At 38.2% G+C, this 17,798-nt stretch overlaps 1 pseudogene; it reads left to right on the top strand.

Moving 5' to 3' along the window:
- Positions 1–17,467, top strand: part of LOC110463314 — a 29,150-nt pseudogene extending 11,683 nt beyond the window's left edge.
- The last annotated feature ends 331 nt before the right edge of the window (positions 17,468–17,798 follow it).

Below are 17,798 nucleotides of genomic sequence, written 5' to 3'. Positions count from 1 at the left end.
GGTCATGTTCCACAATGTCTTCCAAGGCTGATTCCGTACTCTAACACTAATGTTAGTGAAGTCGAGACAGAATCTGAACTCGTCAGTAAAAAGAACAGGTTCCCATTTCATCAGAGTCAAAGTCTGTCACAGATTCCCAATCCTTAAGATTCAAAGTGCTGTGAGCTTTGGCCAAATCTAATCGGTCCCTAACATGACGGGCAGTTAAGGGAACTCGTATCGCTGGTTTACGTGACCTTAAACCAGCAGCATGAAGACGGTTCATAACCGTCTGAGTGGCTACCCGGGTATCAAAAGCATTAAGGAGGTCATTTTGTAAAGCTGTGTCTGGAACCTGTGTGGCCGTGCCTGTATGAGCAAAAATCGGTATTGGCGCTGCGTTGACGTCTGGAAAGATTTCCGTTAGTTTGGAAACGATTCCACATTCTTGCCACCACACTTTGGGACACATCAAGGTATGCTGCAGCCTGACAATGAGACATGCTAGCTTGCAGCATTCCGAGGCCCCTATTCATTTTATCGTCATTTAACCGTTGTCTGGTTCGTCTTTGTGCCATATTAAAACAAAAACACGCAAAGATTATTCATCAAGTTGTTTTACTTAACAATTTGAACAACGCCTTACTAAGCCTAGCGTAGGTTTAAAAAGCGGTGTAAACATGGAAAAGCGTGCACGCGCTTTTATGGTTGACTGAATACACCCACACAGGACGATTTGGAAGGCTAACATATTCGCCCAAAATATTACGTAATATAATATCCTTTCTAACATTTTTATTTTATTTTTCAAAATATAAGTGATCCTTAGCAAAATGTGAGTAGTATATATATGAAAAAGCCTAACAACTTCTTCTGAACAACCAGGAGTAGCTATGCCCAAGCTAAATGGAGATAAAAGCAAATCCATATTGGTTTTTCAGAGTTAGCGGAAATAGCGTGACAAAAAAATGTACCTTCGGTGGTACGGTGATTTTATCCCAGTGTTAAATGAGGGTTACTATGGTTGTGCTTATATCTTCGATACCCCTTGGTTGTGTACCAACCAAAATATAAATGAAATGTCGGGTAGGTAACACGTGAGACTTTCTGAAATAATTGAAAAGTGGTTGTTTTTCTTCTGAAGACGAGTACATACTTAATTCTCTGTCAAGAAGTTAAGTAATTATCCCTTAAAATGTTCATACGACAATTTGACACAACTGTTTTTGGTATGAAAATGAAGTTTTAACAGAAGGGGGTTATATATAAAGGTAAATGAAAGATGGCGGTCGCACGGTATCAAGAATGTAAACAATACATTTCGCAATGTAAAACGTGTTGTTATTTTTGTCAGATTAGGCAGTTCCAGTCATGTTTCAATATGGTTATTGTCTTTATTGAATTTTATGTTGTTTTTTTATCCATTAAATAACTGAGGCTGTTGTGAAAATGCCCTTAAAAATCGAGACTACAATCTTCATTGAATTCAAAATGTATTTTCAAAACTGTTAAAACTTTGGTGGAGACTGATAATTCTGTGTTGGCAATGTTCAAGCTCTTGCTGGGATATTGGTCATATTGTTATCATCCATTTAAGTTCTCTAATTTATTTTTTATTTTTCGCTAGTGGACATAACTTTTTTTTAATGAATTAGTGGCATTAAAATCAAAGTGATGATAAACGTGAAATGTGAAATCTTCCATTTTAAATTAGAAAAAGGATATTCCTGATACTGTTTTGAAACAGCTCTCAAGAATTCAGATTTTTAAAGATAAAGTTTTTTTTTGTTTATTTTCAAAGACAAAAACATATACATTTTATCGTAATACATAGAAGTACAATAAACACAAACCTGCATGCATGCATGCACTCATACTTATCATACATACATACAATAATGGCCTTGACCTTCATTCAAGTTCACAGGGATCAAATTTGTTAAAACCCTTGAACAACATCTTCTGAAAAACCAAAAGGCCAAGTGCAATGATATTTGTCCTGTAGGTAATTTGGACAGATTGCTATAATGTTTCCTGAAATAAATAACAATAATAATAATAATAATAATAATAATAATAATAATAAACTTTATTTATTGAGGATACAAAACCTGTTTAGCAAAGCTAATCTTCCACAGGGTCCTCTGTTAATAAAATTGGTTAGTTAAAAGACAAAGTAGTATCACAGCAAATAAATGTACATGAAATAATTGTTGGTCTTACTAAAACAGCAATTCATATCACAGTTATTTCATAATTTAAACGGTCGTTCAATACAATTACAATAAAATTATCACAGAAGCACGGAANAAATCAAAGCTGTATCTAAAAATAACCTTTGCCTACTTTCAAGGTCACAGGGAAAGTATGTAAAAACATTTGAACAAATTCTTCTGAATAACTAGGTGGCCCAGAGTAATGATACTTAGCCAATTTGTATCCGGGAAAAGTGTTGTAACAAGTCCTCAATTAAAAAGTCCTGATCTACTTTCAGGGTCACAGGGGTAGAAAATGTTAAAAATATTTAAACAACTTTTTCTTAATAACCAGGAGACCTAGATCAATGCTACGTAGCCAATAGGTATCTTGCACGAAGTGCTTTAATCTTCCCCCCAAAAAATGACCTTGAGCAACGTTCATGGTCACAAGGGTAAAAAAGGTTAAAAACATTTAAACACATTCTTCTGGATAACCAGAAGGCCAAGGGTAATGAGACTTGGCCAATATGTACCTGTGAAAGTGTGCTGTAACAAATCCTAAAATAAATTACCCTGACCGACTTTCAGGGTCAAAAGGATAGAAAATGTAAAAAATATTTAAACAAATTCTTCTTAATTACCAAGGGGCCTAGAGTAATGAAGTGCTATAAAGTTTCCTTAAATAGATGAACTTGACCTTCTGTAAGGATCTTAATGGTAAAAAGTATTCAAATATTTAAACGACATATTCTGAAAAACCAAGATGCCTAATGCAATGATATTTGGCTAGTAGGTAACTTGAACAGTGTGCTATACTGTTTCCTAAATAAATGACTTTGACCTACCTTTAAGGTCACAAGGGTCAAACGTGTTAAAACCTTTAAACAATTTCTTCTGAATAACCAAGAGACCCAGAGTAATGATACTTTGCCAGCAGGTACCTTAGACAGAATGCTATAAAGTTTCCTCAAATAAATGACCTTCAACTATGTTTTAAGGTTACAGGGGTCAAATATGTACATATCTTTAAACAACATCTTCTGCAATACAAGGAGACCAGTAGCATGCTGGGATAGAGTAGTATAAAGTTTCATGTAGTCTGGAACATTTTTAAGCCATGGAGACATTATATATGAAAATATTTGCAAAAGCACTTTCATTAAGAATATTTTTCCATGATTGCACCAGTATCCAACCGAGTCTCTTGTTGTTGTTAAGCTTGTATGTTTCTTAAATAGTTTGACAGGATGTATTTTATTCTTAAATCAAATACATATACATGCATCTATTTTTTATATTCATAATTTAATGATCCGTAAACATTCTCATTTTAAATGAAGATGTATCATAATTGATGTTTTCATTATTTCATATCCAAAGGGTCCATACGTAATTTTTCTGTTTGTGTTTCTTTAACAAACGTATATTCCTTTATGTATTAAATGACTTATATTGTAATCATGACTTTGTGAGTTGGTAGTTGCATTACATTTATTGTAGATAACCCTGTCATAATCAGTGGTGACAAGCTGTTGATTATCGATCCTTTCCGGACCAAAAATAAACTTGGAAACGATTGCCACACATTGAAATTCAAGAAACTTCAAAAAACTGTTCAGAAAAAACGACATTACAAACAGGCTGTTGTTGCTATGGAGACCTTGTATGGTCATTGTGGATTTACAAAAGAATCGTTGAAGGATGGTTACCACGGTACATTATTTTGGTTTCCGTTACGCCGGTCTGCTTCAAAGTTGTCGACAAAAGTCTTCGATCATCGTGATGTAAAAGAGCTGATAGCAATGTTCAAGAAAGAAGCTCCATGTCTGCCCCTTTTCCTGAAGAATATCACTCAAGTCTCATTTCATAACAAAGATGAGATATCTTCATCATTCTCAGTGACATGCTCCGTGTCGGAGCAAGAAGAAAAAGCGTCTTTTCACATAAAACTTGCAGCATGTAAAGGTAGGTCACCCGATGACGACATAAAAGCAATATTTCCTGTCAACGTCACTGTTAAGGACGGCAAAGAAGTCAAAACGCAACGCTGGTTTGTGTGCAATTATGTAAAAGGCCTGAACAGTCTTTCCGGTGAGCTCAGAACATTGATAGAGAATAAACTGTCGTACAGTCCTTTCGTTGGAATCGCCGTTCCCATCGATAACACGTCAGACGCAAAATTTCATGGACATGTGTTTTGTTTCCTTCCTCTTCCATCTACAGGCGAGAATTACACGGGACTACCCGTGCATATCAATGGGTTCTTCGCCCTCAGTCAGGACAGACATCACGTGAAATGGCCAACCGACGACCAGACTGAGCGTGAAGACGAGGCTCAGAGATGGAACCGTTTTCTGTGTGAAGAAGTGATTGTAGATGCGTACACCGATACACTAGATTACATGAAAAAACTCACAGTAAGACAAAATTGCATGGAATCCGATAACCTGGTTTATAACATACTGCCATCACGACCAAACGTTCGACCGAATTGGAATACCATTGTCGATCCCTTGTACAGTAGTTTGAAAAGCAAAGACGTGTTTTACACTAAAAATAATGGTGGCAAATGGGTTCAATCAAAGGATGCGATATTTTCTATTTTGAAATGGAATGAAGATAAATCTATCACTGTCAGAGAGACAGAACAATGTATAGTCGATCTTCTGCTGGATTGTCAACGAAATGTTGTCAATGTTCCCTCTCAGGTGGCAGACATGTTTCCAGACGTGGCAAGGATTACGCCGAAGTATTTGAGAAATGTCATGAGAGAAAGACCCATCTACACCAGATATCCATCTGAACACAAATTGGTGTTGCTGCAGTTTATTTTAGCAGATCGGCGATACTATGACCTCAGTGACCTTCAGTTGTTACCTTTAGAAGACGAAACATTCCGTTCGTTTGACAATGGATATCCTAAGTACATATGCACGAAAGACGAGATGAAAATATTCCCAGGCATTGAACAGAACTTTGTCAAGTTAGACATAGCACAAACAATACTGAGCCATTTGAATGAAATGCAGACAGAAGGTATGTAATGCATTATTCATTGTTTAAGAAATGATGTACTAGTTTTAAGTTTAATTGAAAATTCAAAATAGCGGTACAGTGGTATTTTGATATAAGCCACATCCCTTATTGTCACCTAGCTAATCACAAATACTATCTTGGAGTATGCTTTTCCCCGTATAAGGATTCGTTGATGTGTACATCTTTATATTGACAAAATTTAGCTGCAGAAAATGGCTGCTGTATCACGTGATTTTAATGTATGCTCAAATATACAGCAGTTAATTTTGAAACATGTATTTATAGATATTTGTTATAATGCCTGCTTCTCTAAGTGGTCTATTCTTCTCAAATCCCTCCTGAAACAGCCGTCTTCTTTTATAGGTATATTTGACCTGAGGAATCTCAATAATGAGGAGTTTCCGAGTTTACTTAAAGAAACCTTGTCCGCAAATGGAAAATTAGGAGAAAATGGATGTTTTGGTATTATCACAAGTCATATTACAATGAAATGGCTCGACAAGGTTTTTGGATATATCCGTCAGCATGAAATCCCTCTGGAAAAAGTCGAAAATATGTTCTTGGTTCCTGTAATGGACGACTCAAGATCCAAAAATAATTTGAAGCTAATGCCGTTGAAGGGAAGATACGTTGTCGCTAATTACTGTGACAGGATGAACCGTCTGGACCAGACACTGAGTAATGCTCTCTCAAACCTAACATTTACAGTTCTTGAACACATTCCGAAAGGTGAAACGCATATTGAGTTGATGGGTACCTATTGCAAATATCCAGACCTTGAAGGAATCTTTGAACTTTTGGAAGGACTGCACGACGACTGTAAAGGAAGCAGGCAATCACTTGATACTACAGTCCTTCACTTCAACAAACGATCTAATCACAAGGAGAAAGCAGCTTTGCTGAACTTTCTGTCAAAAGATTGTAAAGTTACCAGTCAAAAGGTTGATAACATAATCAGACAATTAGATATTTTCCCAGAAACGTTCAACGTTGACAACGACGTGAAGTATACATCAATATCAAAGAACGAGAGAATTGCATGCAGAAACTGCATCCCAGTCAAATATCATGCTCCTCTGCTACATTTAAAGATCTCACAGAAAAATCTTGCTGAACGACTAGGAGCAACGGAAGTGTCGGAGGGGAAGATAGTTGAGGAAATCTTACGAGCAATGGTCAACAGTTCAACTGGGTATAAAAGGCCGAGCATTGAACGTTTCATGAAGTATGTTCTAGAAAACCTGATTACATTTGGTGTTAATCAAACCAGAATACTTGATTTGGGCTCCAGGATCGAATTCATTGAGATTTCGACTGCCATGGAAATTAATGAAGTTGCACCGATAGGACGATTCTTTGACCACACTGATAGAAATCTTCAGGAGTTATTTCATTTTGACAAAAGCAAACTTCTTCCGACAAATTATCAAGAGAAGGCTCTAGAACCCGCTCTTAGAAAATTTGGTCTAAAGTCAGAAAAGGATGTTAAACCAGAGGATGTCCATCATCTTGTCCAAATACTAGATCGGGAGTGCCGAAAAAAGGAACACGTAGACAAGAAAAAAATAAACAAATGTTCCTTGCAGGTGATGAAACTCCTTGAGAAGATGGCTTCGAAATCGAGAAACAATTTGGACAGTTTTCACCTAGAGGGATACCGATGGATAACCTTCATCAGAAATAGGCCATCTCATTATCCAGACATACTGCCCTGGTACGGGGTTCAATTTGAATCACTTCTATGTTCACCGGAAAATATCCTCTCAAACAAGCACGAGTCGCTATCGGCATCAGTTAAATGCATTGTTGAAACGCCCAACCATCCCTACCTTGCGGAAAGATACGGATGGACCAATCCTCCTAGTGTCGAAATATGCTTATTACAACTGGAAGCAGTGAAAAAGGTGTTTTGTATTAAACACAAAGCAACGCTGATGTTTATGATAAAATGCATCTATCAGCAACTGTCTAATCATATCGAGTCATCGGTTGAGAGACTTAAGCTACCTTTGGAAAGGCTAAAGGCACAAGCAGTAGTTTGTACAGGAGAAGAATTTCGTCTTCCAGAAGAAGTGTTTATTTCCTTTCCGAAAAACGGGAACATAGATCTTAAACCTTTTATGCACAAACTGCCTGTCGAATTTTCGGAATTCTCCGCTATGTTTGTATTTCTTGGGTCAACAGCAGAACTTACAGTAAGTTCATTTAAATCCATCCTAACAACGATAAACACAACCACTAGAACACCAACAACCAAGAGAGACAGAAAGATGGTGATACGCATTCTTAAATGTATAGCAAGTCTAAAAGATGCGGATACGTCACTCAAGGATGTGCTAGTTCCTGTTAAATCAGATGAAGCCAGTTTGGACTTGCATCCGGTAGAAGAATGTACATACTGTGACAAGGAGTCGAGCTTGTTGGCTGACATTGACGGAGACAGTAATGTCAGATACGTTCATTCAGATGTCAGTGCTGAATTAGCTGAATCTCTTGGTATCCAATCGTTCACTCGAAAATATATGTCAGACGGAGGGATGGAAGAAATGTATTCAGCGTGTGGACAGTCAGAACCTTTAACAACAAGGCTGAAACATGTGTTGGAAAACTATCCAGACGGATTAGCAGTCTTAAAGGAGCTGGTTCAGAACGCAGACGATGCTGGAGCTCAACATATTTGTTTTCTTTATGATGAAAGGCAAAATAAAAATGCAAGAACTGGCTTGATTGACGAAAACATGGCAAAGTGCCAGGGTCCAGCATTGTGGGCTTACAACAATGCCAATTTCACTGAGGTCGATTTTCAAAATATTGTCAAACTTGGAGGAGAAACAAAAAAAGGAGCAAAAACTAAAATTGGGAAATTTGGACTTGGATTCTGCGCTGTTTACAACCTGACAGATGTTCCAAGTTTCCTCAGTGGAAGTTCCCTGGTTATATTTGATCCACACACTACTTATCTTGGGAAAGCCATCAAGGACAAAAGCAGTCCAGGTATAAGATTGACCTTCACAGAAAAAAGTTCTGATATCATGAAACTCAGAAGGAATCAGTTTCGTCCATATAACAAAATATTTGGATGCGATTTGTCTGGAGGCATCTTTCCTCCGAAATTCGAAGGAACGCTTTTTCGACTTCCATTGCGATCGGAGGAACAGGCATTAAAGAGTGCTATAAAATGTACACCATATTGCAGAGATGATATGGTTAAACTTCTTCATCTCCTTAAGGATTGTGCTGGCAGCTTGTTGACATTTACGCAGAACATAAAGAAAATAGAACTGTTTCATCTCCCTGAAGACAGTGAAGATCCAGCAAATGATGTTCAACTCATTTTCAGCACAGACAAAACAGTAATCGAAACCAATCCAATATTCACCAACCCAGCTGACGTCAACGTCATGAAGGAATTGGAAAAAGCTTATAGCAAAAAACAAGCTTTCACTTACATTGAACTGATATCAGTTAAGATGCATATGGTTAAAAATAGCTTTCTGCGCGTCAATGATTCAGTTAAAAAGTCTTCACCATGGTTGGTTGCCTGGGCGTCAGGAACTGGCAGATCACTGCTTGAAAATTCAGCTCGTCTCGAAAGCGAGGGAGCTCTGCCTCTTGGAAGCATTGCCGTTTCCTTGAAAGAAAAACGTTCAGGTTTTACTGCAGTACCGTTCCCCCACGGAGAGAAGCTACTTGGATTCTATGATACGAGTCATTTATTTTGTTTTCTCCCTTTACCTGTCGAATGCAAAACGCCAGTGCATATAAACGGATGTTTTGCCGTTAGCAGTGACAGGAAAGACTTAGTGAAGAAAACAAGCGACGATAAAGGAGAAACAAAACACGAGATCTGGAACAGAATGCTCATGTCCGACGCCGTATGTAACGCATACTTTTTGATGTTGACCAGTTTAGATCAGTTTGGAGTGTCTACTGAAAATTACTCATCACTTTGGCCAATAATAAACAAAACATTCGAAGGGGAGTCATACTTGACAGCTGCATTTTGTAAAAAAGTTATCAGTGGCGACCACAGAGTATTTTATACAACAAGAGGACGCCGGGCTTCATTTCGTGATTGTGTTTTTCTTGACAATGGTTTACGTCATAACAAAAAGGTTGGAGGCATTGCCTTTGAGGCTTTTCAACGTTTCTACCAGGGGGAAATCATTCCTATGGATATTTCCGATCAGCTGTATCAACTATTTTGCATGGCAGGTTGTAAACAGGAACTTCGACAGCAAACAATGGCCATAAAAACATTCTATGAGGAAATTGTGTTTCCAAACATAAATCAAATAGATGGAAAGAAGCGAGATGCATTGGTGATATTTATATTAAAAGACGACCAACATCCTTTGCTCCAACTGTTGAAATCAAATCCATGTATTCCAGTCCTCCCCAATGATCAATTGAGATNAATCAATTGAAATTGCCAAACGAGCTTGTAAGACCGAAATCTAAGGTATCAGCGCTGTTCTGTAATAGGGACGGCCGATTTCCGTCTGACGCCCGACAGCTCTTCTGTACAGAAAGCATCCTTGATGTTCTTGTGCAGTTGGGTATGATGGACCAGACATTGACGGACGAACTAGTTGTGGAAAGGGCTACGTCTATTGCGAAACTATCTGATTCCAAACAGGCGTTACGTCGCTGCCGAAATTTACTGGCTTATCTTGATCGGGAACAACATAACTGTGGTCAAATCATCAATGTTTTGAGTAGTATAGCCTTCATACCTTCTCTTCAGAAGCCTAGCGATTGGCCTTTATCATGGGTTTCTACGAGTTCTGCAAAAGGGAAAGTGAAGTTTTGTCCACCAAATCAAATGTTTTTCCCAAAGCAAATGTATCAAATAGCATGTTCACAATTGATTGCTGATACGGAAGGACTGAATAGTGAGCTAAAAGTTAAAAAACTCCTTCAGTTACTTGGAGTTAGAGAAAACGTATTACATACTGACGTTGAAGCACAACTTCTTGCCATCAGCAAGGTGCGTTGTGATGATCTATCGGACATGCAAAGATCCACCTTGCATTTAATATGCCTTTCCGTATACGAATTCTTGAACAAATCATCAAATAAACTATCAGGAAAATATGACGACCTCCCTATAATATGGATGTCGAATCAGCTGATCTCTCCCAGCCACGCAACCCTAGATACGTTCCATGGTATTGACTGTACACCAGCAATATACCAGCTGAGTACGTCCGATGTTACAAAATACACAAACTTTCTCAAATGTGTTGGTGTTCAAGAAACGCTTACAAAAGAAAATGTCATTTCAGCACTTGCAAAGGTACAAAAGGACAACAACAAATCTCAGCGTTTGAAAAATGTTAAACTTACGGTGAATTTGTTACAACTTCTCGTTGTGGTCTGTGAGCGAATTGGATCAAAATTGGATTCTGATGAAAAATCTCGCATCTTTGTTCCGGACGATGCAAATGTTTTTCGATTAGCAGACGAATTGTGTGTAGATGACGGGTATACGTTCAAAAGGGAACACGTCATGCATTTCGTTAACAAGAAAATATCGGAAGATATTAGCAAGCTGCTGGACATAAAATCAAAGCGAGTGAAACATCTTAATAGCATTAAAGGTAGTATGCCATTTGGGCAAAAGGAGGAACTTGTGAAACGACTAGAAGGAATTTTAGAAGGATATCCTCGGGATGAGGCAATTCTTTACGAAATGTTACAAAATGCAGATGACGCAGGGGCAAAAGAAATAATGTTCATCGAAGACATGAGACAGCATGAAGCAAAGAAAGGCCTATTTGGTAAGACGTGGTCTGCCATCCAAGGTCCAGCATTATGTGTTTTCAATGATTCTTGTTTTACTACTGAAGATCTAGAAGGCATTTGTAAACTCGGTGAAGGATCAAAATCTCAAGACCCAACTAAGACTGGCCAGTTTGGTATCGGGTTCAATGTGGTTTATCACTTGACAGACGCGCCTTCTTTTATCACCAGAGGTCCAACAACACCAAATCAGGGAACGTTTTGTATGTTTGACCCGCACTGTAAATTTTGCCCAGTTGCCGAAGATAATCCGGGATTGCAGCTTCCTGACTTAAAGGAACTCGAGGAGACATATCCAGGCGTGTATGAATGTTATTTACAGAAGGAGTTACCTCGGAAACAGGGTACATGGTTTCGATTTCCCTTACGAAATGAACAAATGGCACGTGAGTCACTCATATGTAACAAACCAATGTATAGCAAAGTATTGCAGGAATTACTTCAGCAATTCCGAGAAAACATGAAGAAATGCCTTTTGTTTTTGAGGAATATTAGAAAAATTTCATTATGTGAAATAGATAAGAAAGGAAATATCAAAACAAATCACACAGTGGAGTCAAGCTTGGAAAGAAACGATGAACGTAATCTAGGAAAGTTTTGCAATAAGTGCGATACACTTACAAAAGCCATGCATGATGGATCAGTGGATCTCCAAAAGATCGAAATGCAAACAGTCAAATACATCATGACCATAGTATTACAGGAACATTTTCCGCAACCTGAGCGTTGGATTATAGCACAGACTTTTGGATTAGACTCCAAAGCAAAGATACCAGACAGTGTAATTACAGCCTTCCAATACGGTGACATCGCTCTCACACCGAAAGGTGCAGTGGCTCTTCCGTATACATCACAGGATAGGGATGCTGGAGCTAGATCAGAGGCAGAATATGACCCAAAGAGACTTAACACACATTTTCCCAAATATCACGACAGGCAAGGGATGGCTCAGCTGTCACCAGCTGGATCAAGCAGCGAGAAGTCAAAAGCCGAAGGTCAAGCATTTTGTTTCCTACCTCTCCCCTTGAAAACAGGACTTCCAGTACATGTGAATGGTCATTTTGCTCTTGTTCAAACGCGGGGATCATTGTGGGAGAAATCACACAGAGGTGACTGGAATAGATTGCTCTTCGAAACAGCGATATCAAACAGCTATGTCCTAGCTGTTGAATACTTACGAGATACAGTCCTCGGAAATGGCAGAGAAAGGTTTACCATGGAGGATAACAAATCCAGTTTGGAAAAGTATCACCAGGTATTTCCACGATATGGGAAAGGAAAAAATGATCTTATCAAATGTATGATAACATCATTCTTTTCTATTCTGTATGAAAAGGAGTCTACTGTGTTCCCGGTATTGTCACAAAATGCATCACAAATATGGTGGGTTGCTCTTCAAAAAACCCACCATGAATTTTATGCTTACTTCGATAATTTACGTGAACAATTCCAGCCAGCAAATGAACCCAATACATACCGGTTTCGAGTACAAAGCAAAAAGGAGGAAGAAGAAAAGTTTATACGCGCTGCAAAAGAAGCACATCAACTGTCCGATACTCTTAAAGATATCGGCATGAAAGTGCTAGAATCGCCACTTTGGATCTTTGACAGTATGGATCAGGCATTGCAGAAAGCAGATAACGTGCGTGATGACCAATTACTGTCTGAGAAGCATTTGGTTCATCCTTATATTGTCATCCAGTTTTTAAGGACAGACACAACGTCACCGGATGCTTGCCTGCTTAAACATATCAACTGCAGAGTAACGGAAACACCCGTCAAAAGTATCGAAAACATCGTGTGTCTACTGCGATACTGTCTCAAAGATTTGAACAATTTCGTAAAACACATAGAACAGCTTCCCCTATTGGTGACAAATGATGCGATCCTCAGAAGGTTTTCTCTAAAACAACCTGTGTTTCTATCTCTGTTTTGTGATCTTTTGCCAAAATCAGCAGAACAATTTGTGCATAAGTGTTTAGTCACGATGCTAGATGTCATTAAGTTGCAAAATGGCCAATGTTTGAAAAGTCTTGACATGAACAGTTTTTCACAAATGCTACCCTACAATTTCGACAGGGCCACACTGTCAGGACAGACATCAATACTGTGGGATAAACAAACTTTAAGTGTTCAATGGATTTGTGAATTCTGGCAATACATGGACTCTCTGAAGGGTATTAACGTCCGAGCGTTAGGAAATTGGTGTCTTATACCTGGAAAGTGGAAAACGACAGAACAAAATGATCGAGGCACTGATGTTTTAGTTCCCTGTCATAAGGGTTATGTTTTGTTGAACAACAGTTCGTTTCAAGACGAAGTCCTTCGTCAAGTTCTTGTCTCACTAAACATCCCGACCCCACACAGAGAATGTACTTTTTCTCAAACACTAGGAGATATGGTGGCCTCACAGAAGGATCCAGTGAGATTAGTTCAATGTCTTCATTACCATAGGGATAATTTGAAAAAACTCCATATCGTTCAATGTAAAGCGATACTACAGCACTTATCTAGGCTTGATAACATTGACAAACTGAGAGGACAATCATCTATAGTTAACACGATTAAGGACCTCCCCTTGTTCACAACTGTAAATGGAACAAATGTCATAATTCAAAAGCCTCTAACAGAAGTTTACATCGTGAAAGAGCCATGGAATCTCACCAAAGACGGCATAGACTCTTGGGCCACCAAATGTGGGTGTACTTTGTTGGAAGAAAACAATTTCACATCGAGATTAATGTCGTTTTTAAACTGCAATCATACAATATCAGTTCCTGAATTATACTGCCGACATATTCTTCCACAATTCCATCATCTTGAACAAAATCACCATTTGACACATCTGACGTATGTTCGAGATATGCTGAGAGATGACCCAGAATGTCCTTTCAAAGAAGCATTAAGGACGTCAGAATTCATTTACCACGAAGGGAGTTTGAAACGTGCCGACTGCTTCTATAGCCCCCGCAACAGACTTTGTAGGAAACTCTGTGACCAATCCATGTTACCGCCTTATCCATTTGNAACTTTGTAAGAAACTCTGTGACCAATCCATGTTACCGCCTTATCCATTTGGAAATGTGGAGTGGAATACACTCATGTTATGTTCGGGAATGAAAGAAACGGTGTCGGAGGATTTATTCATCACGTTTGCTAAACAAATAGAGAGCAATGCACGATCTGCTGGGATGACAAATGAAATTCGAAAACAATCTAGAGAGATTGTCGAGTACTTGTTTGATACAGAGGACTTTTGCAAAAACGCTGCATTTTTAGAAACAATAAAAAGCATTCGCTTCGTTGAACCCTCCGTTGTTCAACAAGTTCATAAAGAAATATGCCCGCAGTTTGGATGTGAGAATTTGATACAGTTTTGCGATTCTGTTCCTCAATCTCTTTCGACACTTGTATGGACAAATACCCCGGTTCTTCCACGGTATGTACATACTAATTGGATCGGTTTAGGAATCCTTCGCGAACCACCATTACTCAAAGTACTGTCTCATACCCACAGTGTGTGTGATTCCATAAACAAAAAATTACAGGACAGGAAAAGGGAAACAAAATTTGCTCGTATCTCTGAATCAGTCATCAACGGTTTGATGACAAAGATTTATGAATATCTTCATAAACATTGTGTTGGTAATCCTGAAACCAAACGTATGCTTTCAGAAACACCACTCGTACACATAAGAGAAGAGGAAATATATGTCAGCGCGAAACAAGTATCTATTGCATTTGGCGGAAAGAAACCGATACCGCCATATTTGGTTGAGATTCCGCTCCATTACGGACGATACAAAGAACTATTTCAATATATTGGAACAACCGATTCGGTTACCTTGAGTCAATACTCAGAAGTGCTGCTTCGAATTCAAGCCGAGGTCAAATCAAACATGCTTGGACCTGATCACATACGGGACGTGTTGACTGCGTTGAGAAGTATCATGTCGTTGCTAGAAGAGAAGAGCTTGGCTGATATAGAAAGATCCATGGAGGAAGTTGAAACCTTTTTTTTACCCACCTCTAAAAAAACTTTGGCAAAATCAACTGACCTTGTGTTTGTTGATAAACCAAAGCTTAGATTACGGGTTATGCAAAACGCCGATCATGGAATACTGTGTGTGCACAGTTTGACGGATTGTCACAAACAAGAAGATCTCATCTTAAGATTACCAGAAAACTTGAAACCAAGAGTGTTAAGTTCAATCGTACATGAATGCCTTTTATCTTCTTCGAATTATACTAAACCGGATACGAAAGTTGAACAATTAGGAGCATTTTTAGTGTCTTCAAGATTTTTGAACGTTATAAAAAAAATAGGAAAATTCAGTGACGAAGATTTTGATAGCTACCGTCAACGGTTGCTGCAACTACAGCTAGTTTCCCTCTCTGAGATCACAACCTTCCTTACGGTGGATGGTAGACAGATTCCAGATACAGAAGCTCCACAGAAATGTTTTTACTCGGTCGAGAAACGCGAACCAAAGCTATATTTTGTAGCTAACGACCAAGGAGTAAGGCTTTGGCTGCAAGACGTTGGACAAACACTTTTTGGAACTCTCTCAGATTGTGTAGATAACAAAATCGCACCAGAAAAAATTCGTGAACTGGTTGATTATATGGATTATCCAGAAAGATTCCAAAAGTACTGCGATGAATTTTTAGATGAGGAAGAAAACGAAGAGGATGAGTCATTAGCGTACTTTCCGGGTAAACTAGTGCCCCTTGATCTGCACGAGTTACTAGAGAATGAAATCACTCTGCTAAAAGTTGGAGATTTAGTCGCCTATGAGAAGTTTGATCCATTAATTGATGGTGACGAAACCGATACCAGTACTGGAGCTGTATTTATTTTTTCTAGAATAATACAAATATTACCAGCTGCTAGTCCAAACGAATGGCTTCAGAAATACGAAGTCAGTTTCGGTCAAGGCATCAACGACACAGTGGTGAGTCTTCGATTATACAAGGTAAAATATCCGGAAACATCAACAACTATGGAGTTAGTACTCCATCAATTTGGACACGACAGCGCTACACCTCTTAATAGAGACAATATCTTTGACGAAATTATTGATACGTTGTCAGAGGCATGGAAACTGGATAATGCAGATCGCAAACGGATCATGAAGAGATTGTTGCTGTTATGGCATCCTGACAATAACTTCGGTAAGGGTAGCACCCATCAGAAGTTTTGTAAGGATGTTACACAATTCATCTTAGATGTAATGCAACGCCTTAACGAAGGAGAACAGTTTGGTACTACTAGATTCAGCTCAACGGACGGGCGCAAGAAAAGGCAGAAGGAGACGCGAGACTACAGTGACTGGAGATACGGGAAATGCTCGGAGAAATTGCAGGCATTTGGAGATAGGGTGTCATCAATGCACAGAGAAAACCATAGACACTTCACCGAGTCGTATGCAGTAAAAAGACCCAATGTTCCAAATCCACAACCTGCAGAGGCAAAGAGGTGGTTCAGACAAGCTGAAATGGATTTCAAATGTGGAGTAAATTCATTAAAACTGAACAACACAACAGGATGTGGTTGTCAAAGCAAGGAGGACTACAACTGGATTTGCTTCAAATTCCACCAAGTAAGATAACTTTACTTTAATCTATGTAGCTTAATGTAATGTGTTTTTTCCTGAGAGATTGTAGAAATTGTAACCTTGTTTATAATATTTAAAGCTGACAGTGCAAGTTTAAAAGCTTTCAGTTGAGATAAAAAAACAAATCTACATTGAAAGCTTTTAAACTTGGACTGTCAGCTTTATGTGTATATTTTTTTTCAAAGATAAAAATAATTGCAGTTTTGATGTCAAGGGATATATTTTTCTTCATAAATGAATCGATGTATCAAACTTTTACAAAAACGAGATATATGCATAAATACATGATTACATGATGAGACAAACATATTAAAGGGAAATTTTTTATTTATATGTAATGTCACATAATTATTTTCCTAAGTAATCTAACAAATTAAAACTTGTTTCCTTCTTTTAGGCTTGTGAGAAAGCCTGCAAAGCGTATATGTACTGTATCGATGAGAGGAAAGTGACTCATTCTCACAACTTACGCAGTATCATCCCGTCGGTGGCCGGAAACGAGCAGCTCGCAGTCTGGATACAAGACGTAGAAACTCTTGTTGGAAGTTACTCCAGAATGCGTTACCCGGATGTGATGGATTATCCTAAAATACCAGGAACATCGTACACAGAGGAACAGGCAACCACATTGAAAGGCTTAACAGCAAAGATAATGGAGGAGATAGAAAATAAATTGTAACTTTCTGAACACTCCAATATTTCTACAGTGCAACACTGTTTCTACGATACAACATTGTCAAATCGGCATTAAAAACTATTATAAAATAGTTAATTCTTCTATCATAAGTGCATAGTTAACAATTATTTTGCCACCAAAATGACGTTAAAAAGTGATGACAACTCCCGATTTCGATTTTGAACAAGTATGCTTTTGCAATTTTCACTTCATTTTGATATTATTAAGTGATGTTCCTAAAAGACGCAATTTTGGCATATTTCAATATTTCAATTTCGATTTTGATGTCATTTGAAGTGTTGTTTTTACACATAGCGATGAGCATTTTGTGAAAGATGTCAAAATATCAGAAAATCATTTTATTTAATCACTACACAAACCAATTGATCATTCAACAGGATATCCTTTCTTCTTTGGATTAAAGACTTTTCCACATGATGCTTTGGATGTTATGAAAGTGTCCATTGATTTAAGCATGAGTTATCC

This window comes from Mizuhopecten yessoensis, unplaced genomic scaffold (genome assembly GCF_002113885.1).
Source record: "Mizuhopecten yessoensis strain PY_sf001 unplaced genomic scaffold, ASM211388v2 scaffold10887, whole genome shotgun sequence".
NCBI lineage: Eukaryota > Metazoa > Mollusca > Bivalvia > Pectinida > Pectinidae > Mizuhopecten > Mizuhopecten yessoensis.
This window is presented reverse-complemented; position numbering and strand designations above follow the sequence as displayed.